Genomic DNA, 21705 nt, shown 5'->3' with positions numbered 1-21705 from the left:
GTCAAAAGTTGACTTTTAGACTCGGTGGGAATTTCGAGATGACTAGGGCACCGTGGCGAAGTGCACGATGCCACGAGTTCGTAGACTGGTAGCACGTCGAAAACGGAGCTACGGTTTGAAAGTTATGGACGAAACAAGTTGCGGTCCAAACTGTCCAAGGGGTGCCGGAGTTGACTTTTTGTTTATGGGGAATTGAGCTTTGACTCATGCATGGTTGTGAAGTGCTCGTCGATACGAGTTCACAGACTAGCGGCACGCTCAAAACGGACATCCGGTTAAAAAGTTATGGACGTTTGAAGTTTACCGGATACCGTATTATTTTAATATTTTTTTGGGTCGGTGAACAGTGAAACGCCACGTGTCAGTTTCTGATTGGTCCACGTGGCATGAACAGTGTCACGCAGGGTTTTAATTTTGAAAAACTCTCGGGGAAGAGAGAGAAAGAGAGAGAAGAGAGAGAAAGAGAGAGAAGAGAGAGAGAGAGCCACCGCCGGCCACCGGATTTTGCCACTGTTCCGGCCGAGTTACTGTACACGCGCCGGACAGAAAGCTTGCCCACCTCATTTCCGGCAAAACCTCCAAATTTCACGGCGAACGGCCGCCGGACGCGCCCGGATCGGACGTCCGAAGTTTGGCGGCGATTTTTCCCCCTCCACCGCCGGCCACCGCGAATCGGCACTATTCCGGCCGATATACAGTACACGCGCCATACACCCAGCATCCTCTCCTCAAGTCCGGCCTACCCACCAAAAATCACGGCCATCGGACCACCGACGCGCCGGGATCGGAGCGTTTTCCGGCGAGGGGTCGAAAATCTTCAAACGGTGATTTCTCCGCCGTCCGACCTCCGTTTTGCTCACCGTCGGTCCCGTTGGATTGCTCTCCTCACGATCTACAAATCTGCAAAATTTCACAGCAAACGGCCACTGCCGGAAAATACTGTTCCGGCGACGGTTGTGGTGACGTGGCGGCCCGCCGGAAATTACTGTTCCGGCGAGTACCCGAAAATTCCGGCCAGCTCCAGTCCGCAGTGTTCGACCTCCTGAACCCAAATCCGACTTCCGTTTCCGCCAATTCGCGACGGTTTGGGAGAATTGCGGAGCCGAAACCCGAAAAGCTTCCCGACGAAATTCAAACCCCGTCGGGTACGATCATCGAAAATTAAGACCGGATCTGTGATTAGCATCACTCGAGCTTCGATTCGGTATATAACTCGTAAATTCTAGATATCGTTTGTGTTTTGACCCCCCGGGTACCGGGTATTATTTACCCGAATAAAATATTAATTTATTTGACTGTCTGTGAATTTTGTTCTAGGAGCACCGGTGAGTCGTAGAATTGATCCCGTAGTGGATCATGGGTTAATTGCGTGCTCCAGGTGAGTGACCCACCTTCAAATTAATTTTGGGGAATTTAATTGATGAATATATTATGTGTGAATTAAATATTTGGAATTTAATATCTATGTGCCAAATATTTATTGGATTTATTGTAGAATTATTTATGAATTTATTGGATTTAAGAAAATGCGAATTCTACAAATTTATGCCGTGTGGAATTATTTTATGGTTTTGAGGATTTTGAAATTGGTGTGGTTTTAATGGTAAATTGGGCACGATTTGATTTTCAAATATTTCAAGAAAAATATTTGGTTATGTTGGTGATTTCAATTTTTATGAAATATGCCCATAAAATATTATGGGATTTGATTATGATATTTCGAGAAATTATTTATGCTTGGAAAAAATGTGGATATTTGAATTGATGGATTTGGGAGTTGGTGGATTTGAAAATCATGGAGGAATTTATGGTATGGATTATAAGGAAATTGTGGAGAATTTCCCGGTTCAAGCGGATGGATTATGCCCGCTATGCTTATGAAAAATGTGAAATTTGTTTTATGATTTAAATTTATGGATTTTATAATTTTTAGATGCACCGTGCACGTACTGGTGTTCTGATTATGTGATATGGTATATGTGATATGGTTAGTGTGCACACGGTTGTGATTAGCGCGCAGGTGGGTGTGAGTAGCGCGCGGTTGATATTATGAGGGTGTCCTGTGCATGCCATCGGAGAGGGCGGCCACCCCCCCATGGCCGGGACACCAGGTTAGCAGCGGCGCAGTGGGACGCCACGCGACCGTATGCCGGTTTCTTTCTATAACCTCCTGTCTGGCGGTACCTTGGGACGCTGGGTACTGTTGGCGCCACTGGTATATAGTGGGTGCATCAAATGATTTTCAGAACTGTGTTTTAAAAATAAAATGTTTGGAAACTGAATTGGAATTAAAAATATAATTGTTACCGCTTCTGGTATTTAATTGATGTCTTGGTTTTCGGGGAATATGGATAAAGGGTTTTGTGAAATTGTTTTAAAAGGGGAACCTTTCCAACTGAGTGAATTGTAAGGGTTTTGAGAGAAAATATTATTTCCAAATAATTATTATTTATACTTATTACTGTGATAATATATGGTATAGTAGTAGGGTCGCTCACTGAGATGATTAGCATCTCACACTCTTAAATTCCGTTCCTCTAGGTACCAGGTTGTCGGTGTTCACTCGGAGCGGACTTGATCTTCCTCGCTGTTTTAGTTCGGCAGTACCCTGTTATTCTTTTATTGCTTGTTGTATTTATTTTGCACTGGATTACCGTATTTATTTTTTTTTAAGTACTGCAATTTGTGGAACCAATTTGTAGTTTGTGGGAGGAATAAGGGGATATTTTTGAAGTGTGTTTTCAGTGCAGGTAAATTTGTGGTAAGTAAATCCCTTAGGGGAGGTGCTACCGGATTTTCCGTTGGAAGGTTCGGTGGTATTTCCCTGGGATCAGGGCTGTCTAGGGTTCCGGGGAAGGAATTCTGGACGGGTCCTGACATGTACACTCATAATTTTGAGGACTAGAAAACTCCTCGCAATACGATTGCTATACATATGCTGCCCTTGTTGACTAATTTGATGGAGATAAGTGACACTGACTTGCCGACATAGGTAGCATCTTTTCCCTTATTATTTGCTGTCATGATTATTTGTTTAAGAACATAGAAATATGGACTTACCCTTCTGTCAACCAATCCAATCCTTTCTGCGTTACAGTCCAAACCCTGCATTGTCAGGGTATTCAACATTGGCATTGCATCTCTAGTGTGGTTGAATTCAATTTCCCATTTCCTAAAAAACAAATTTGAGCAGAGAGAGAAACATTTCCCAGTTGTAAGAGGAGTGAACTGCGGAACAAGATCAGGACAGTGCTTACAGAAATCTGTTGGCGTGAGTCCCTCAATTAGCCAGCTATGGAAATTTAAGATTTAGGAATCCCTTGAGTACTCAAAGGTCAAACATAATCGTAGCCGTAAATATTAACAGACAAAGAATAGCTTCCAAATATAGCTTTTTTTTATCTCTATATCTTGTACTCAGTTTATGGAATTGTAAGGTGAGAAATATGTTAAAAAATAAAATAATAATTATTATAATAATACGTTTTTGCATATTATCCAACAAAATCTAGTTACGTTTGACATCGAGAGGGAAAACCTGCAGCCTGGAGGTCATATCTACACATGGACACGAGCCAATACAAAAGACCATGGTAACCTTCCTCTTCTTCTCCTCTTCGTTTCAATTCATGCATGACTGTACTTTTTTGCTTCGCAATCTTTTTTTATTTTTATTTTTTTCTTTCTTATGAATGAGAATCTGAGTTCTTCACCGCCATGAAATTTAGTTAATAATTTTCCTAATATATGACTTCAGGAATATTTTTGGATAAAAAAAAGGTGATCCACTTCACGCAAGGTCGACGAGTAGCAGGGCCAGACGATCATCATAATACATGTCCAAATTGCTGTGACCATGATCAATCAAGTTTTCATGGTGCGGTCTCTTCCTGCATAGATTGTTTCCTTTCTTGAGGAGATCATCTGTATCTCTTTGAATATGGTGTTAATCCAGCTGTCATCCTCACCAAACTCGCAGGAGGTGCACTCTTGCGCCTTCTGATACAGCTGAAGTTGTGCAGAACCGTGCATCTAGTTTCCTACTAATTAATAGCAGTGACTCGAGTAGCCACTACCGTTCCATAAACAATGGCAAAGACTTTGCAGTGTGTTGCAAAACAAGCTTGCTAGTAATAGATAACATAAATTTCAGAAGAAGTTGGCAAGCTGCAGCATTTTTCTTGGCTGTTTCTATCACTTTCTTTCTTCTTCTGCAGCAAAGCACAGCTGCAACTTTTACTGGTGTGGCAGCTACACGTTCTGGATTATACTGTATTTATGGTTTTCGTTCTGACATCGGAGCCCGTCTTAATGTTATTAAAGTGGATCAAGTAGAGACATTGCCTGATGTTGATGATAAGAACTTCTCTTCTGCTGCGTCTGGCTTCAGACCTATTCAATCCTTAATCGACCTGGTCATAGTATTGCTGATGACTCATGTCAATTTTCAGTTGCTATTAACAGTGCGAATGTGGTCTGAGCCTCTTCAACTGCTGTCCGAGACACCTGGAGTGGTCTGGATTCTACCATGTATCATACTTTTCTACCAGGCAAAATTACAAAAGGTAATATTTTCAGCATTATTATTATTATTATCATTATTTATGTAGAAACAAAGCAAATATTTGGTAAATAAATTTAGTGATATTTAAGTCCTTAAATTTAGTGATACTTTAAATCCAGTTTGGCAACGCTTGTAAGTAGCTACTTCTGACTTTTAAAGCTCAACAATTGCTTCTAAAAATATTTGGATAATATTTTCAAAATATTCCATACCTCAAGGCTTCTAAGAGCTTTTAAAGCCAATAAAAATAAATTTTTAGCAAGCATTTTTGGAGAAGCAAAAACCATACCAAATGAGAGGTTATTATAAGTGTTTTTTTTTTTTTTAATATCTTATAAGGTATTATTTATAGTAAATTATGTAAGTGGACTATTAACAAGAGTGAACAAATATTCATTTCTTCAAAACTAAACACAAAATTGAAAAATTATATATGATGAAATTTGCTCTCTTTTTTTTTTTATGAAATAAAATTACATACTAAAGCATTAGACGTTCAATATTCAAAGGCTGATTTCGAACAAGATACATAAAAAGCAGCTGAAGCCTAAAGATCACATCTACACATGAAGGTGAACTCCTGCAGTACCTATGCCCATCATGGTGATGATCTTCTTTGTCTCCATATTTCTTTTTTCTTACATTAAAATTATGGTACTTAACATGGATTCTAACTTATGTGTATTTTTTTCTTTAGTACTGTGATTTTTTTTTACAACCAAAACCCAATTATTTTAGCTATATATCATTATCTTTTACCTAACTCATGTACTTGAACCATGATAATGTTTTAAGGAATCCATTTACTGAGAAATAGTTTCCACATAATAATTATTTCTTTTTAGTCTTTATTAGTACTTGCAGATGTTCATAAGGAGGGTAAGACTGCTCAGCTTCCTGTGGGAGACCCTATTTTACCTAGCTCAGCTCCATCCCATTCATCAGACATTCCCATAAGCACTACCTCTGCCGTCAGTAATCAAGTAAAGAAAACTCGTGTAGAATATTGCTGCCTAGATAGTTTTCTTGACGGTGATGAACTCTATCTCTATAAATATGGTGTTAGTGTCACTTTCTTTATCGCCGAATTTTGAGGTTGTATGTGTACCTTTGGCTCTACTGATCGGCCCGAAACTGTCATGTACCATTCCCGCCGGGAGCTGAATAGTGGTTTCGGAACTGGTGCCTACAGCCTTTTCAACAACAATTGCGAAGACTTTGCAATATATTGCGAAACAGGGTTGTGTTCGAGAAATAGAATTATTAACCTTCATAGGAATGGGCAGATAGCATCTTACTTTGGTGTGTTTTGTGCTATCATCATTTTCATAATTACATTCCTAACCAGCAATCCTAGTGGTGTGGTAGCTAGGGTTTGTTTCATCTACGATCTAACTTTAGATTTGTTGCTGATGCTACACATTGTCGGAAAGCTTATCAAGTTGGACTTCAGATATTGCCAACTTGGAGACGTCTTGGTCGTTTTCCGGTAGTGCCTCAATTCATGAGTCTTGGAGCAAGATTTTGATATTCTGAAAGAGAATCAAAGCAAGTAAAATCATGGATTAATTTATGATTTATGTAGGATTTATATAGGTCATTGATTGAATTTTATTTTTAATGAATGATATTGATGTTTTGGATGTTAAACAATATAAACTTAAAATTTTGTAGTGACATGGTTTGCAAGTATTTATTCTAAACAAGGCCCGTCCTGCGATTTTGGGCACCCTGAACCTATAAAATAGGTTAATTTTTTTCTATTAATATTATAAATAAATAATTAATAAATATAAAGGACAAAAACAATCAGTTTTATTAAACAAAAATTATTTAAAATTACATGCTATAATACTTTTAACACTTCTAAATACTCACTTAAAATTTATTCTTTTACCAGGATTTTTTACAACTAGGTTAAACAGGAGTTTGCAATGTACAGAAATTATCTTTCAGGTTAAAAATTATAAATAAAGGGACATAGGAATGGTACCAATAACAAGTGCAAACGTTAGTTAGCACCAGACCCATCTCCTTTATTTACCAAAACAAAAAAATATATGTATATATACACTCTCATCTTTTTGGTATCATTAAAAAATACAAAAATAAAATAAAGGTAGGAAGATACACTTTTGAAACATGACAGTAAAATTTTTAATAATTTTTAAATTAAAATAGGCAAATATTACTCTTAACTCTTTAAGTATATTTTTAAGTTTTTTTTCAATGAAAAAAGTTATTTTATTTATTTATTTGTTAAAAAAATGGATAAAATTTTAGGCAGCCTTTGGAAGCAACCATGTTATTTTTGTTTTCCAATGGCATCATAAAATTGGTGGTGAGACAATCAACCGGATGGTAACGAGAGAGAAAATAAATCAGCAGACGGCAATGGCAAGACAAGATGGGAAAATAAATAATATAGTTTATATCTTGCAGGCATATAATAAAAAATATATACATAACAACAAAGAATAATAAATGACTTTTGGGCTTGCAGCCCATTGATTTGGTTTTTCCATCCATTATAAGTTTATGTGATAAAGGGGATAGTTTTAGTTATTGAACATTCATATTTATGTCCATGAAAATATGGATAGCTTATAAATTAAATGATTTGTAAAAAAAAAAATATATATATATATATATATATATAAGCTTTTGTTTGCATTTTTTACTCTCTTAGATAATTATATTTAAACTTTTTAGATTTGAAAAATTACATTAATCATTTTAAAATTTTTTAAGATTTATTAAAATAATTTTATTTATTAGTATTTTTTAATTAAATTTTATAGTTTAAAACTATATAAAAGTTAAAAATTAATATTTTATAATTAAATAATACTATTAAAAATATAATTATAATCTTTAACAATTAAAATTAAATATTAACGAATTGATAAATGAGATTTAAATAATAATTTTTAAGATGGGTGGACTCTTGAACAAGACCTGGAGGGTGCTTTTGAACGAAATCAAGAAGGAGAAACTGCAGCCTGGGGATCAACATCTACAAATTGACATGAGCCGATACAAAATACCATGTTGATCTTCTTCTTCTTTCTCGATTACTTTCGAATGCATGGCAGACATATTTTAACTTTGTGCTTCACGAACTTTTGCTCACCACCATGGGATTTACTTACTTTGCCTGATATGTATGACTCCAGCGATATATTTGGATGACGAAAACGTGATCCACTTTCCTCAAGGTCGACGAGAGATCAAGGTCAGATGATCATAGTACATGTCCAAAATGTGGTGACCGTGATCAATCAAGTTTTCATGGTGTGGTCTCTTCCTGCATAGATTGTTTCCTTTCTGTTGGAGGTCATCTGTATCTCTTTGAATATGGTGTTAATCCATCTCTCTTCCTAGCCAAACTTGGAGGCGGTACGACTCTTGCTTCTGGCTGATAATTTTTTAACATAGAATAAACAATTTCATTTAAAATTAATAAGTAAAAGACAAACATCCACGTAACTAAAAGTTTACCAAAACAAATTTCCTTAGGTTTTTAAAACATTGTCACCAAACGATCAAAACTATGGACGAGAATCTGATGGGAAGGCAACCCTCATGCAATAAACATAGACTTGAACTGAACGTAATTATAAGAACTCCAACCCAAATATTTTTCTGCCACTTTCTTTCTCTCAATTAATTGAAGGTTCCATATAACTCACTCAACGAATCCAATTGTTACTCTTGTTTTTAGCACTTTGAAAATTTGTAAATCTTTTATCCGGTAAATAAGAAAAATCAGGCGTGTTGATGTAACGAATATAAATTTTTTTGTTTTCTATTAATGTTCTTATATATGGCTTTCTTTGTTTTAAACTGTTTGTTCTTGCCTCCTTGCTAAACGTGTATATATATATATATATATACATGTGACCGTGGGTTTAAAAAAAAATATAAACCAACAATCAAAGCTTAAAGTCTGCATCAATGGGTTGTCTTCCACAACCTTTTTAATCTAAAGAAGAATGAAGAAGTCGAAGAGATTGGTTTGCCATGGATATAAATTGTTTTGATAAATACTAAATACGCTATGCTCTTTGGGCAATGGTGATATTTTGGCAATGAGTTTCCACTATTTTATTTGTGTTTCATGTAGGAAATGGTGTCTTTGAATTAAAAAGGCATTCTTGTCTTTCTACTTGTTAATTTTTTATTAAATTATATATTGTATATTATAAAATAATAATTTGAAAGAAAAGGAAAACTTAAAGAGAAGTATCTGAAAAATATCAAACCACAAGGATAATTATTAAAAAATAAATAAAAAAATTAAAACTACAAGGTAGCTTTTGTCAGTTTTTCTTTGTGTGTTTTTTGCTCTGCCGATTACTATAAGTGCTTTGCTGTCTTGGATTCCAATTTTGCAGGAAACGACAACAGGCAACACAATTAAACAAGATATGTTTTCTTTTTCTTTTTTTAATATTTATTAAATATATTAATATATATATATATATTAGTCTATAGACTTTTATATTATAAACTCATTATATACTTCTTTTATTATATCTTAGTATCTATACATTATATATCCTTTATTAATATTAATTAGTGTATATACTCATTTAGGTATACTCAGTATAATAGTATAATTAGTATATGACAGATGTTTTGGAAGCATTGTTATTTTTATAGCCCAGTTTTTGGATGAACATTAGGCCTGCTCTTTCTCTGTCGGTTCTGTTATTTGGTTATACACAGTAAAATAAATATGCACACACTCATTAAGTTTGAGGAGTAGAAAAATTCCTATCAGTGACGCGCTGCCGTTGTTGACTAATTTCATTGAGATAAGGGACGCTAACAGACTGACAAACGTAAAATAATAGGTACTAGGATAGCATCTTTTCCGTTATTGTTTGATGCCATGCCATAACTATTTGTTTAATAATAGGGACTTGCCCCTCTGTCAGCCAATCCTTTCTCCATTACATTTACCAAAAAGAAAAAAAAAAAAAAAAATCCTTTCTCCATTACAATCCAAACCGCATCTCTAGGGGTGTTGAATTCAATTTCCCATTTCCTAAAACAAAATTTTGAAGAACAGAGAGAGAGAGAGAGAGAGAGAGAATAACATATCCCACTGTAAGATGATCGTTGGTTATTCAAAGCAAATTAAATAAACATGTACACTCATAATTTTAAGGACGAGAAAACTCGTAGCAATAGCATTGATATACATATGCTGCCCTTGTTGACTAACTTTATGGAGAAAAGCGACACTGACTTGCTGACATAGAATATTAGGTAGCATCTTTTCCCTTATTATTTGCTGTCATAATTATTTGTTTAAGAATATAGAAATATGGACTTACCCTTCTGTCAGCCAATCCAATCCTTTCTGCATTACAGTCCAATCCCTGTGTTGTCAGGGTATTCAATATTGGCATTGCATCGCTGGCATGGTGTGGTCGAATTCAATTTCCCATTTCCTAAAACACAAATTTGAAGAACAGAGAGAGAAATAGATCCCAGTTGTAAGATGAGTGAACTGCAGAACATGATCTGTAAGGTGCTTCTCAAGGAAACCAGGAAGGAAAACCTGCAGACTGGAGATCACATCTACACATGGACACGAGCCAATACAAAAGAACATGGTAGCCTGACAGTACTTTTGTGCTTCACAGACATTTTTTTTTTTCTTCCTTACTCTTAGAGAAAAATATAAATCAAATGAAAGTCCACCTTCCATAAACTTAAGCATTTGGAATCAGTGGTATTTCAACATAGTATCAGAACTAAAGATCCAAGAAGTCCTGAGTTCAAAACTCAACAACTCTATCCAAAATAAAAAAACATAAATGTAAAGACCCAGAGAAAAGCCCAAAAAAGACAGGCTTACATTTGAGGGAGTCCATAAGCTTAAGCTTTTGGGATCAGCGGTATTTCAACACTTACAAATAAGAATCTGAGTTCTTCACCACCATGAAATTTACTTAATAATTTTCCTGATATATATGACTTCAGGAATATATTTGGATGCTGAAAACGTGATCCACTTCACTCAAGGTCGACCAGGAGCAAGGTCAGACGGTCATCATTGTACATGTCCAAAATGCAGAGACCGTGATTAATCAAGTGTTCATGGTGTGGTCTGTTGCTGCATAGATTGTTTCCGTTCTGGTGCAGATCATCTCTATCTCTTTGAATATGGTGTTAATCCAGCTCTCATCCTCACCAAACTCGGAGGAGGTACAACTCTTGCCCTTGCTGACCGGCCTGACGTTGTGCTGGACCGTGCACTTAGTTTCCTTACTAGCAATGACTAGACTTTGCAATGTATTGCAAAACAGGCTTGGTCGTTATAGATAACATAAATTTTAGCAGAAGTTGGCAAACTGCAGTATTTTTCTTGGCTGTTACTGTCACATTCTTTCTTTCTCTGCAGCAACTCACAGCTGCTACGTTCACTGGTGTGGCAGCTACATGTTTTGGCTTATACTGTATTTATAGATTTGGCTCTGATATCAGAGCCCGTCCTAATGTTATTAAAGTGGATAGAGTAAAGAACTTGCCTGATGTTGACGAGAAATTGTCTTCTGCTGCTTTTGGCTTCAGACCTTTTCAATCCTTAGTTGACCTGTTCATAGTACTACTGATGGCTGATTTCAATACTCAGTTGCTATCAAGTGTACTAATGTGGTCTCAGCCTCTTCAACTGCGGTCTGAGACTCCTCGAGCAGTCTGGATTCTAGCATGGATCATATTTTTCTACTCAGCAATATTACAAGGAGTAATATTTTCAGCATTATTATTATTATTATTATAAAAATAAAATAAATATTTGGTAAATAAATTTAGTGATACTTAAGTCTTGTTTGTTACAACTTTTGAGAAGCTACTTCTGGCTTTTAAAGCTCAAAAATTACTTATAAAAATGTTTAGACAATTTTTCAAAAATATTTGAGGCTTCCAAAGCTTCCATGAGCTTTTAACAAAAGCCAATGGAAAATAGATTTGTAGCAAGCACTATTGGAAAAAGCAAAAACAATGTCAAATAAGGCCTTACTATAAGTTTTTTTTTTTTTTTTTTCATATAAGTATTGTTTATGGTAAAATATGGAAGTGGACTACCAACAAAAGGGAACAAATATACATTTCTTCAAAATAAAACACATAATAGAATAACAATATATGATGAATTTACTCTCTTTTTTATTTATGAAATATATTTACTTATTAAAACATTAAACGTTCAATATCCAGAGATTGTTTTCAAATAAGATACATAAAAAGCAGCTGAAGCCTGGAGATCACATCTACACATGGGGGCACAACTCATGCAGTACCAATGCCCATCACAGTAATGATCTTCTTTATCTCCATATTTCTTTCTTTTTATGTTATAATTATGGTATTTTTTTATTATTATTATTTTGATTTTATTTTGACACTAAAAACCCAATTCTTTTACTTGTATATCATTATCTTTTATCTAACTCAAGTACTTGAACATGATAAAGTTTTAAGAAATCCATTTATTAAGAAATAGTTTCCACAGAATTATTATTTCCTCTAGTCTTTGTTAATAGTTGGAAATGTTTAAAAGGATGGTAAGACTGCCATTTAAATAAATATGTCAAACTAATTCCCGATAACATGTGAAAAGAAACATCTATATATTTTGATGAAACCACTTTCGTCTCAACTTTTTCCAATTAATTTGTCACAAACCAAATAGGGCCCTAAGAATCCACTTTAGTTGTTTGAATATTGTGGCTTAGTAAGTTGACCATCCTAAATTGTTAGTCATTAAATTCAGAGGACAACTAAGATTAGCATTACATACTTTGGCAAAGAAATACATTCTTTGTTAATTTGCTTGTTCTTTTTCTTTTTATTTCTTTAACTAGTGCTTATTTTTCATGTTTATGCAAGGTTGCTTCTTGTGATTTCTGTAGCAATTGAAAAAAAAAATTGTCAATAGGAAAATTTGCTTTGCTGATATTTTCTATGTTTGTTATGTCCTATACAATATATATAGCTCGGTTGAATACTAGGCTCTGAACGGCATTTTTTTACAATCTCTATTGTAACATCTTCCTTTCATTTCTCTTTCCATTACTAAAAAGAAGTGGGTCAAAAATATAAAAGAAAAAAAAATACCTGTTTTTATCTATACATATAATTTGAGTAATTGACTGTCTCTATTTCATTTGTGTTCACAATTGCATGAGAAACCTCTATAGTTAGTGTAGGAATATTATGTAATTTTGAACTTTATTGAATAAGAAATCTACATATCATTTAGAGCATAGAATTGATTTGAGAGAATCAATTAGGAGTAGGTAATTAATTTAAATATATATAAGTATGTGAGAGGAGGGAGAAGAGAGAGAAAGAGGTGAGAGAGACGCCATCGGCCACCCCCGATCGACCTATTTCAGGCCACCCACCTCGTACATGCACCTGACCACCACCATCACCCCTTCATTTTTGGCCAACCACCCCAGTTTCATGGCAAACTCACTGACAATGGGCCCAGATCCGTCGTTTTTCAGCAAGTGACCTGTTTCTTTTCACCAGCAATTTCTCCTAAATTAGCCATCGATTTTCGACACTGTCAGTCCCATTGGCTTATCCATTCTCCGATCTATCTCTCTACCAAAAACCAAGGTTAGTGGCCACCGGACAAGCCACCGATGGTGAGTTCTCGGTGATCTCACCTACCTTTTCCCACTAATTTGATCTCTCTGAATCCGAATCCAAGGTACTTTTCCTTTAATTCTCAACGGATCATGAGATTTGTGGACATTAGATTCGAAACCTTTTGGGCAAGATGTAACATCCCGTCCCAAATCGCACCGGAATCCGTGCACATTGATCGAGGTTGACCGTTGACCTTTGACCAAGGGGTCAAAAGTTGACTTTTTGACTCGATTGGAATTCTAGGTTGACTGAGGTACCGTTACGAAGTATACGTTGGCACGAGTTCGTAGACTAGTAGCACGTTGAATACGGAGCTACGGTTTGGAAGTCTTGAGCAAAACAAGTTGAGGTCCAAATTGTCTAAGGGGTGCCGGAGTTGACTTTTTATTCATGCAAGGTTGAGTTTTAACTCATGCATGGTTGTGAAGTGCTCGTCGATACGAGTCCGTAGACTAGCGGCATGTCCGATTTGGACATGTGGTTTGAAAGTTATGTACCTGTAGAGTTTTTCAAATACTGTATTATTTTATTATTATTTTTAAACGCGTAACGATGTGCCATATGTGACTTAATGAAGGTGACCATGTGTCACCATGTTGAGAAGCCACATGTCAACCATGTTTAAAAATCAAATTATTTTTATTATTATTTTAAATAATAATATTTTTATTTAATTAATTTGAATTTATTTGTCTTATTTTCCCTTTTCTTTTTCTTTTTCTTTTCTTTTCCCCACGTGGGAAAACACCATTTCTTTTTTTTTCTTTTTCTTTTCTTTTTTTCTTTTTTTTCCTTCTTCTTCCCCGAGCACCAAAACACAAAAAAAAAAAACACAGTTTTTTCTCCCACCGGCCGTCCCTCTCTCTCTCCTTGCTGCACTTTTTTCGGCCACCCATACAGTACACGCGCTGGCCACCGTCCAAGCCCACCACCTTGCGACCTCGGCCACCAAATTTCCCGGCCAGCCGCCGCTGGACGCTCCCAGATCAGGCCGGCGAAGTCGCGGCGGCGAGGTGAAATTTTTCCGACGATTCTCGCCGTTTCCGACCAACCCAGCCCGTCCCATACCTCTATCCCACTATTTTCAACCCCTCTGAGTCCATTTCCGGGGTTAGATTGCCCAAAATCCCCACCGTTTGAAAGATCCCTCATGATCAAAACCGGCCGAAGCTTTCCGGCCAAATTCCGGCCACCTCCGGCAGAATTGGGGTCGATGGAGACCGGATTGGTAATCCTCGTCGCTCAAGCTTCGATTCGGTATATCATTCGACCATTTTGGTTAACGTTTGTGTTTTGACCCCCAGGTACCGGGTATTATTTACCCGATTAAAATATTAATTTATTTGACTGTCTGTGAATTTTGTTCTAGGAGCACCGGTGAGTCGTGAAATTGATCCCGTGGTTGATCTTGGATTAATTGCGTGCTCCAGGTGAGTGACCCACCTTTAAAAATATTTTTGGAGTAATTAATTGTATTTATGTGGTATTAATTTTATATCTGTAATTTGTGCTCATGTGGTGTATTTTAAATATAATCGGGAAAAATATTATTTTATATATATATATATATATTTACCCATTGGTGTTAAATGAAATTTTGGGTCATTAGAAATTCCCGATTATTATTATATTGTGATTAAACGGTATTTATTACACATAAGCAAGTATTTTCAGTAATTGATTGTGTCTGGATTTTATATCGTTTTTGGTCAATTAATTATGTTTAAATTGGTATTTCAATTATGCTCATGTGGTGTGATTTAATTATGAATTATATTGTGGTTTAATTTATTATGCATGAGCAAGGTGTATTTTGGTAGTATTTGTACGTGGTTTTTAGATTTGATTTTCCGGGCATAATTGGGTTAAATATTTTACGAAAATATTTGGTTATATTTTATAAATTTTGCCCGTGGTATTTTTATTATTGAACCTCGTACTTCAAGAAAGTTATGGTTTGTTGTTATCAATGTTTCGTACTGGGTTATTGAATAAAAATATGTGGGATGATAAGTGTGAGAATTTAATGTATTTCCCACAGTGGTTTTTGGAAAAACGGTACGGTTGGTTAATAATGTTTATTTTTAGACGCACTCATACAGTATTGGTGTTCTGGTGTATGGTGTATGGACACGTGGTAGTGCGTGGTTATTATGTGCTTTAGGGCACGGTTATTACTTCACCCGTGAGTTGCCATTGGACCGTGGGCAGGCAAGGTTATTGTTGTGCACAGCCGCCCCCCTCCTTGGCCGGGTTGATGGTTTTAGCAGCGGTACTGTCGGGACGCCGAAGTGACCGTTGCAGGTTTCTCTCTTTAACCCCCCCGCCAGTCGGTGCTCAGGACGCTGGGTATCGGAGGGCATCACCGGTATATGGTGTGGTACGTCGGTGTAAATTGTAAATAAAGTTTAAAACCCCAAAGGTGTTCAAAAAAATTATTTATTATAATTTATTACAGAATATTTATATTTGGGGTATTTACTTGTTTATTTGTCGTTTATTAATTTATTTGGTTCCTTGGTTTTCGGGAAGTACGAATATCGGGTTTTGTGAAAATGTTTTAAAAAGGGGAACATTTCAAACGGAGTGAATAGTGAGGGTTTTGAGAGAAATTATTACTTCAAATGTTTATTTATTTATTTATTTATTTAATTGTTTGGTATATTATTATTATTAAAGGTGTACAGTAGATAGGGTCACTCACTGAGATGATTAGCATCTCACACTCTTAAATTCCGTTCCCCTAGGTCCAGGTTGGAGACGTTGATTGTCCGGGGCGAGCCCAACGTCTCAGTTCGTTGCCGAAGGTTCAAGAAGTTTTTCTTTCCTTTTTCCTCTTGAACTTGTATTATTTCTTTATCTGTCATTTTATAAATTCCACATTTGTTGTATAATGCTCTGTATACTGTATTGGACGTGTACTTTTATTTATGCACTGGGTTGCTGCTGTTGTTTTATTTTGAAGTGCTTAAATTTGTGGAACAATTTGTAGTTTGTGGGAGGAATAAGGGGATGTTTTTAGAAGTGTGTTTTCAGTGCAGGTAATTTGTGGTAAGTAAATCCCTTAGGGGAGGCTCTGTCGGATTTTCCATTGGAGGGTCCGGTAGGGTTTCCCTGGGATCAGGGCTTGTCTAGGGTTCCGGGGAAGGAATTCTGGACGGGTCCTGACACAAGATTTCGAATACCACAGGTCCAATTTCTGAGAGGAGCACGTATGAATTATGGAATCAATCCCATGGAGGATCTTAATTGAATTGCATGCTCAAGACCCAAGTTAGTGGATGATCGTCAGGGATGCACTCTACGTTTTGGTTTGTTACTGAATTCCAGAGGAGTTCTCCTTTCTTTTCCATCCATCTTGTATTATTCTCTGTGTACTACATTGGACATTTATTTATTTAATATTGCATTGATTCCTTGTTTATTTGGAATGCTGCAAACTTGTGGAATGAACTGTAGTAAGGTGGGAGGAATAAAGAGATATTATTAGAAGTGTGTTTTCTGTGTAAGGAATTTTATGCTAAGTCCAACCTTTTGAGGAGATGCTACCAAATTTTTCATTAGAGGGTCCGGTAGAATTTCCATGGGATCAGGACTTGTCTAGGTTTCTGTGAGGAATATTGGATGTGTCCTGACATATATGTATATTCAAACAACTTAAGCTTTTGGAAGGGTGATAATCAATTTAACAGCATTTTAGGAAGGTTTTCACTTATAGGTTAGTTTAATCTCTTGCACTTCATGGCAAATCGTGTTTATGATACGATAATAGTCCTAATTCCTTCTCTTATAGTAAAAAAATTACACAATTGGGATTATATCAACATATACTAACTTTATGAAATTATATATGTCATGGTGAATTGGCCACCATGGTGTTAACTTATTCTGCCTGCTATTCATGTGACTTGGTCAGGTATATATGTCGGTGACAGTGACGGAGAAGTGATCAACCTCATTCGTGGAGTAGACCCTATTTTACCCATCTCAGCTTCATCCCATTCATCAGACATTCCCATAAGCACTACCTCCGCCGCCAGTAGTCGTGTAGAATATTGCAGCCTGGATAGTTTTCTTAATGGTGATGAAGTCTATCTCTATAAATATGGTGTTAGTCTTGCTTTCTTTATAGCCAAAATTCTAGGTGGTACTTGTACCCTTTGCTCTACTGATCGACCCGAGACTATCATGTACCATTCCCGCCGGGAGCTGAACACAGGTTTTGGAACTGGTGCCTACAACATTTTCAACAACAATTGCGAAGACTTTGCAATATATTGCAAAACAGGGTTGCATTCAAGAAATAGAGTTATTAACCTTAGCTGGAATGGGCAAATAGAATCTTACTTTGGCATGTTTTATGCTATCACCATTTTTAAGTTTACATTCCTGCCTAGCAATCCTATTGGTGTGGCAGCTACGGTTTATTTCATCTACTCTATGTTTAGATTTGTTGCTGGTCCTACACATTGTGGGAAAGCTTATCAAGTTCGAATTAAGACATTGCCATCTTGGAGACGTCGTGGTCGTTTTCCTATAATGCCTCAATTCATGTATCTTGGAGACAAGATTTTTCTATTCTGAAAGAGAATCAAAGCAAGTAAAATTTGTGGATTAATTTATGATATATGTAGGATTTGTATGGTGTTATTGGTTGAGTTTTAATTTTTAATGAATGATATTTGTTATTTTGGATGTTAACCATATAAACTTAAAATTTTCGTAGTGATAGTGTATGCAAGTATTTATTATGAAATAGCCGTGCCTTTTCTTACAGTCACCTTAAACTGGTATTATATTTTTAGTAGAATTTCAAATTTTTGTTTCCAAACCGTAATGAATCTAATGATAAAATCACATGTCATGAAATTTTAACATCTTGTTCAATTATACATTTATTAATATATCCAAGGTTTATTTGGTAAGAATTATGATAATTCTAAAATTAATTATAAAAGATTTTTTTTACCACTCAGGTGCTTGGTAAACAAATAATTTTGTTTGTTAAGTATTTTATTTTAAAATTAAGACTTGGAAAAAAAAATCAAAAATCATATATTATATATTATTTTTAAGTATATAAGTATCATAACATAATTATACACATATTATTGTATTTTTGTATTAAAAAAAACTTATATATATTATATTCATTTTAATAATTATAAAATTCACAGCAATTAAATTTTATAAAATACTAAACATTTATCTGTAACTTTTTACATTTTATAGCATTTTTATTAATATAAGTTATTAAACACTTTATTAATTTTTCTTTTAAAACAGTAAAAGCTGATGCTTTATTCAATATAACTACCATTGATTTTTTTATAATCTACGAGTTACCAAACCATACCTAAATGTTGCAACATACTGTTCACCTTTGTATGGATACTGATCAATTCAAATCCAAAGAGAGAACTAGAAAGAGAGGCGAAGTCAGAAGTTACTATCAAATTAAAAATAGTCAACCTATACATGCAGTCAAAAACCACAATTGCAAAAGTTTATTGATTAGTCAAAAATTTGTTATAATCTATTTTTAATTGTTATTCCCCTACTAGTCCAACCATTTTCCACATGATTATTTAAAAAAAAAAAAATTACAGAGAGCTACAAAGGAGCTTTTCTCTCTCTGGCTCAAGATAAAAGGTTTCGTGCAACTATATTAAAATTCAACTTATCTGTACAATGAACAAGATATAAAAAAACATACCAAAAAGAACTCTTTGATTGTTTTTGTCTCGGAAAAATTGGCGCTAATATGATTTCTTTATAAATTATCTTGATAGAAATTTGAATTAGAATCATTGCTTTCTTAAACAATGATTTTTTACCACTAGGTTAAACAGGACTTGCAATGGAAATTGTCTTTAGGTCACAAATCACGAATATAAGAACTTAGGAATGGTATCAATAACTAGCTAAATACCCATCTTTCTTCACCCCAATAAAAATAATAATAATAATAATTAAAAATAAGAAAAACATCCATCTGCTTAGTATCATTAAACCGGCTTTGAAGAAAGCGACTCTGCAATTCATTTGCCTCCTCCAAATCAATTTTAGTTGTTCAGTATTGGTAGTTTGTTATGTTATCTGTGGTTGAATTCAACTATATCCATTCTCCAAACACAATTTTGAAGAGCCATCAGGGAGAATTCCCAAAGTATAAGATGAGAGGACAGCTATGGATGAAGATTCAGAGGGTGCTTCAAATAAACTCTGGAGGAAACTGGAGCCTGGAGATCACATCTACACATGGAAGGGAGGCGATACAAAATCTTATCATGGTGATTTTTGGGCACTTGTCCCATTTCTTCTTCTAAAGATACTATAGAGGTCTTTTTTATTTTATTTTATTTTCTTCATATGATTGGAATCTGTATGTATAGCATATAAACACTATTCATGGGATATTATTTGCCTGCTTATATGAGATCCCAGGGATATATATCAGTGATGAGAACGTGATCCACTTTGATTGTCATGTTGTGGTCACTTCATCCATAGAAGATTTTCTTTCTGGTGGAGATGTCTATCTCTTTGAATATGGTGTCAATCCAGCTCTCTTCCTCACCAAATTCCTGGAACATACTTCCACCCTTGCCTCTGCTGATCCACCTCAAGTTGTTCAGGACTGTGCGGCCTTCCTTCTCAACAATGGCGCCTACAGTGACTACTACCGCTTCATAAACAACGATGAAGACTTTGCAATGTGCTGCAAAACAGGATTGCTTGTAGTAGACAGCATTGTTTTCAGCAGAAGTTGGCAAACAACATTTTTCTTGGCTGTTACTACTACTGTCTTTCTTTCCCTAGTGCAACTCGCCCCTGCTACTTTTACTGGTCTGGCAGCCAGATGTCTTGGCGTTTACTATGTTTGTAGATTGGCTTCTGACATCGGAGCTCGTCCTAAGGTTATCAACATTGAAGCAGAGAGTTTGCCAGTGGTTGATGAGATATTGGCTTCTGGTGGTTTGGGCCGTATTGAATTCTTAATTGACCTGTTTTTAAGAATACCAATGTTTGCTTTTGCCTTTTTTTGTTTGCTATTAAGTCTGTGGTCTCAAACTCTTCCTGTGATCTGGACTCTAGCATGTATCATACTTTTCTACTGGGCAGTATTTGGAATAGTAATTTTCTGGCTTTGCTCTCCATATGATTGAGTTAATACATATATATATATTTAAATTTTAATTAATGTAGTTTTTTGCATTGTTATTTATTTATAAATTAATTAAACTATTAATAAATATTGATCTAATAGTTTACATATTATAATTTAATATCCACAGGCTGCTTTCTAATAAGACACAGAAGGAGCAACCGAAGCCTGAGGATCACATCTTCACATGGAGGCGGAGCCGATGGTATGCATTTGCCCATCATGGTGATATTCTTCTTCCTCGTTTCTTTCCTCCAAAGAGTGTGTCAAACATGTGTTTCAAACAAAGTGTTCATTTTTCTTTTTCTTTTTTTATCAATCATAACACACCTAGAGAATTCATTTCATCTGTGTTAAAGGTTAATCCTTATTGAGTTTAAAAATTCATGTGAGTAGCTTATTTGGCCTTCTGTTTATGTATATATAATAAGTTTTTCTTATCAAGTCAACTTTGATATTCAGGGATATATGTGGGTGATGGAGAGGTGATTCACCTCGATGGAGGAGAAGACCCTATTAGTGGTGGTGGCCAATCAACGGAATGTCGTGTGGAGTCTTCCAGCATAAATGGCTTTCTTGATGGAGGGGAATTGTATCTGTATAAATATGGTGTTAATCTTGCTTTCTCTATAGCCAAAACTCAAGGGGGTACCTGTACCCTTGCCTCTACCAGTCCAACAGAAGACGTCCTGCACCGTGCTCGTTTCCTCCGAAAGCATGATGGTTTTGGTGCCCACAACCTTTTCAACAACTGTGAGGACTTTGCAATATATTGCAAGGCTTTCTGGCTCCATCTTGAGATTTATTTCTGATACCAAATATTGTGGGAATGCTTGTAAAGTTTCTGTTGAGAAATTGGCCGCACTTTGGAGAGTTGGTAACTTTTGTGATAGTTGTGTTGATTCATTTTGGAAGGACAGAGATTTTCAGGTTTTAAGTGAGGATTAAGATAAGTAAATGCGTAGCTAAATTTATGATTTATAAGATTGACAACGGTTATTGGTTGAGTTCTTAATTAATGAAAGATCATTGATACATTAGTTGCATGTTAAAGACAAGTTCTAGAATTTTTGCAGTAGTTGTCTAAGATAAAATATTTTCTCAGATTTGTGAAAACAAACGACATTGAAATCCCATGAAATAAGAAGCAATGAGAAAAGCAGATACAGTTTGAAAAACAAACTAAATTGATGAGAATTGATAAGTCATTCCCCCTCCCTACAAATTTGGAAAGACTTGAAATATATTAGAGTACGTTGCATTCTCAACATAAAATGCACAAAAATTGTATTAC

The 21705-nt window shown here is 35.5% G+C and overlaps 1 protein-coding gene across 1 annotated transcript in view; it reads left to right on the top strand.

Annotated features, from left to right (window-relative positions):
* LOC112489204 (protein LEAD-SENSITIVE 1-like) overlaps positions 1-20969 on the top strand; it is a 53427-nt gene extending 32458 nt beyond the window's left edge. The window contains exon 5 of the mRNA XM_060816479.1: positions 20874-20969. The gene's annotated coding sequence lies outside the window, so the exon portion shown is untranslated. The remainder of the gene's footprint in view (positions 1-20873) is intronic.
* The last annotated feature ends 736 nt before the right edge of the window (positions 20970-21705 follow it).

This window comes from Ziziphus jujuba, chromosome 4, assembly GCF_031755915.1.
Source record: "Ziziphus jujuba cultivar Dongzao chromosome 4, ASM3175591v1".
Lineage (NCBI taxonomy): Eukaryota > Viridiplantae > Streptophyta > Magnoliopsida > Rosales > Rhamnaceae > Ziziphus > Ziziphus jujuba.
This window is presented reverse-complemented; position numbering and strand designations above follow the sequence as displayed.